This window comes from Orycteropus afer, unplaced genomic scaffold (genome assembly GCF_000298275.1).
Source record: "Orycteropus afer afer isolate SDZICR_OR568_19922 unplaced genomic scaffold, OryAfe1.0 scaffold00020, whole genome shotgun sequence".
In the NCBI taxonomy this organism is placed as follows: Eukaryota; Metazoa; Chordata; class Mammalia; order Tubulidentata; family Orycteropodidae; genus Orycteropus; species Orycteropus afer.
In genome coordinates this window covers 12,966,287-12,970,526 of record NW_006921607.1, presented here as the reverse complement: position 1 = coordinate 12,970,526, position 4,240 = coordinate 12,966,287, and positions in this window count along the sequence as shown.

Genomic DNA, 4,240 nt, shown 5'->3' with positions numbered 1-4,240 from the left:
CAGACTCCAGGTCTTTGCACATTTCATTATAGTAATTGGCTTTGTCTACTCGAGCTGCTCTTTGAAATCTTCTGTTCAGCTCTTTTACCTTTTCTTTCTGTAGTAGCCTATGAAATTGTTTTCTTTTTTCTAGTATATTCTTCTTTCTAGTTCATCTGTCCTGTTGAATCCTTTTAAAATCTCATCTAGCTTATTGGAATACTTTATAGAACAAGGCAGGATAAAATTAAGACTGTTTACTTCATTCTCAAGGAGCCTTGGTCATACAAATGGTTAAGTGCTTGTACGCTAACAAAAAGATTGGTGGTTCGAATCCACCCAACATCTCTGTGGGAGAAAGACCTGGCAATCTGCTTCCATAAAGAGTACCCTATGGGCAGGGGACAACTAGGTCAGTTGGCACAGCATAGGCCACAAAGACAATGTTCTGCATGCTACTTCATGAGTAGTGACTGGGATCTTAAAAGCTTGCAAGCTGCAGTCTAAGACACAACTATTGGACTCCCCTCCTCTGGAACAAAGAGGAGTGAAGAAAATCAAAGACTTAAAGAAAGGATTGGTCCAAAGGTGGAACGGACCATGTGAACCACAGCCACCACTACCTGGAAACCAGAAAACTAGATGGTGCCCCAGCCATCACTATCAATTGCCCTAATCAGGTTCACAATAGAAAGTCCTAGATAGGGAGAAAAAAATGTAGTACAAAATTAAACAAACAAACAAACAAAAAAAGACTGTAGTTACTTGTTTGATAGAGACTAGTGGAATCCCTGATTGTGACCCTTTGACACCCTTCAAGCCTGAACCTAAACCTCCCCCCAGGGATCAACTTTCAAACAATAGACAGGCCTATAAAGTGCATAATAACACTAAGGAGGAATGTACTCCTCAGTACAGTCAACCATAGAAGACCAAAAGGGAGCGTTTGCCCAAAAGCAAAGCTCAGAAGGCAGGAAGGGGTAGGAGAGATGGATGAATGAGAATAGGGAACCCAGGGAGGAAGGGGGAAGAGTGCTGTTACGTTGAGGGGATTGCAGCCAATGTCATGAAACAAAATGTGTGTAAATTATTGAATGGAAAACTAGTTCTGAAAACTTTGACCCAAACTACAGTTTAAAAAAAAAAAAAAAAGTAAAAATCCTGTAGGGCTGTTCTACTCTATGTGGGGTTCTGTGAGTCAAAACCAACTTGATGGCACCTAATAGTTCTATCCTCATCATGTCTATTAATGATTTTTGCTGATAATCAGGCCTTTCATTTCCTTACCTCCTCACTTAAATGATCTCCATTCCTCTTCAGCTAATGAGGTCACATGTTAGATAGTCATCATTGAAAACTGATCACATCTAAGATCCTGAACAAGATACCCAGTTCTTGGGGATTTGGTTTGAGATGCACTATTCTAATAAACAAGAGATGGTCCTTGTTTCTAAAACTGGTTAACAGACAATAGCTGGAATTTTCTCTTTTCCTTACTCATTCCATGTTTTCCTTGCCCTCAGCTAACTAGTGAGATAGTGAAGATTCTTGTGCTGGTGTAATGACCCCACGCATCATTTCTAAGGTATCTGAGTCTTTGGTGGTATAGGATTGCTCTAGGCTTCTCTTACCTTTACCTCAAGAAGGTAGGTACCACCGTTTGGATAGAAAAAGAGGAACTTGTCCAGAGTCCTACAACCAGTAGATGAGGCTGGTGCAGACATTATGATATAGTGAGAAAAGCAAAGTTTTAAAATTCTTGCCTTACTACTTAGATGTGGGATTTGGAAAAGTTACTTAAATTCTCTGACCCTAACTTTTTCATCTCTAAAATTAAAAAAAAAAAAAAAAAAAAACTAAACTAAATTGTCATGAGTGTTAAACATAAGGTGCTTAGATTATGTTTCTGGCAGAGAGTAGGTATCTGCCTTTTCCCTTTCCAGCTATTTGGTACCAGACTCACTTCCTCTGTTTGAAGATGTCTGGTTTTTACTTTTCAGTCCTTCCTTTGTCTTCTAAGACTGGGAAAGAAGGTAAACATTTTATTGCCTACTACAGGTTATAACATCCTTACTTGTTGTTGTTGTTATGTGCTGTCGAGTCGGACCCAACACATAGCGACCCCTCCTTGGGTTTCCGAGGTAGTACCACTATGAAAGTAGATTGCCCATGTTCCTTCTGAGGAGTGGCTGGTGGGTTTGAACCGCCAGCCTTCTGGTCAGCAGTCAAGTGCTTTTAGGCAGTATGCTATCAGAGCTCCCAACATCCTTACTAGCCTTTTGAAAATATTAATAGGTCTTAATACCGGAATGAGATTTGGTAGCCATATCATTTATGCGTATGAGAGAGCTGCAGGCCTTAGGTCCCCAGGAGGGAGCCATTCTGTGCAGCTGAGGGATCTGCAGATGGAATTTTCCACCACGTGATCTTGGTGTTCTTACAGATGTTATAAAACTATTCATTGGCAGAGGCTTGGGACAATGAGAACTGAGCAAAAAGAGAGTCTCTGGAAGAAAGCATTAGGTCCCCTAATATATGGGAGGTCCGCTGTCTTGTTGCCAATTCCTAAGTCACACTGGAACAGCATTCTTGCTTTGAGTCTGCATTGGGCTCAGCTGATAGGGACAGCCTTATTTAATTTGTGCCCTTGTTTAAGTGTTTGTCTGGGCAGAAACATTGCATTTTTCTCCATATTTTGAAAATTCATGGAACACTGGGTATATGCTAGTCACTTTGGACCTGAGGGCACCTCAGGCTTTCCTCTGGCCCCTGAGGCTCCTTGACAGGACCACCCACTTAGAGTCTCATTTGAATAATTAACATCTTGAAGTACCCTGCTTTTAAGTGAATGAATTAAAGTAGAAAAGAGAGAAGGTGGATTGGAAAAAATGATTTGTGGAAGTCACCAATTTACATGGAAAAAAAAAAATAACATGGAAATAGACTAAAATGTTAACAGTGGTTAACTGTGGATAGAAGAATTATGAATAAGATATGTTTTCACTATTCTGTGATTTCCAAATTTTCTACACTGGATGCATAACCAATTGCCATTGAGTCGGTTCTGACTCATGGTGACGCCATGTGTGTTAGAATAGAACTGTGTTCCACAGGGTTTTCAATGGCTGTTTTTTAAGAAGTAGATTGCAGGCCTTTCTTGTGAGGTCCCTGTGGGTGGACTTGAACCACCAACCTTTCAGTTAGCAGCTAAGCACATCAACTGTTTACACCATTCAGGGATTCCAAAAAGCACATACTGTTTTTGTAATTAAAAAAAACAAACAAACAAATTCACTGCCATAGAGTCAATTCCGACTCATAGTGACCCCCTTTGGGTTTCCAAGATGGTAAATCTTTTTTTTTTTTTTTTAATAGTCTTATTGTGATTTGTGATTTGGGTGAAAGTTTACAGAGCCAATCCCTTGCTACTGTTGTTGTTATTAGAGGCCGTTGAGTCATCTCTGACTCATAGCGACTCTATGCACAGCAGAATGAAACACCACCTGGTCCTGTGCCAGCTCCGCGATCCCCCCATTGCCACAGTTACTGTGTTAATCCATCTCAGTGAGGGCCTTCCCCTCCTTCATCAACCCTTCACCTTACCAAGCATGATGTCCTTCTCCAGGGAATGGTCCCTGAATGGTCCCTTCTGATAACATGACCAAAGTAGGTGAGACGAAGTCTGGCCATTCTTGCTTCCAAGAAGCATTCCAGCTGCACTTCCTCCAGGACAGTTTTGTTGGTTTTTTTAGCAGTCCATAGTACTTTCAGCATTCTTCACCAGTACCACATCTCAAAAGCATCAATTCTTTTTCGGTCTTCTTTATTCATTGTCCAGCTCTCACATGCATATTAGGCGATTGAAAATATATGGCTTGTGTCAGGTGCATCTTAGTCCTCAAGGAGACATCTTTGCTCCTCAGCAGTTGAAAGAGGTCCCTTGCAGCCAACTTGCCCAGTGCTATACGTCATCTGATGTCCTGACTGCTGCTTCCATAGGTGTCGATTTTAGAACCAAGCAATGTGTGAAGTCTTTGACAGCTTCAATCTTTTCTCCATTTATTATGATGCTGCTTATAGGTCCAGTTGTGAGGATTTTTGTTTTCTTTATATTGAGATGTAATCCATATAGCAGACTGTATTTTTCAATCTTCATCAGTAAGTGCTTCAAGTCATCCTCACTTTCAGCACGCAAAGTTCTGTCGTCAGCGTATCACAGGTTGTTAATGAGCCTTGCTCCAATCCTGATGCCACGTTCTTC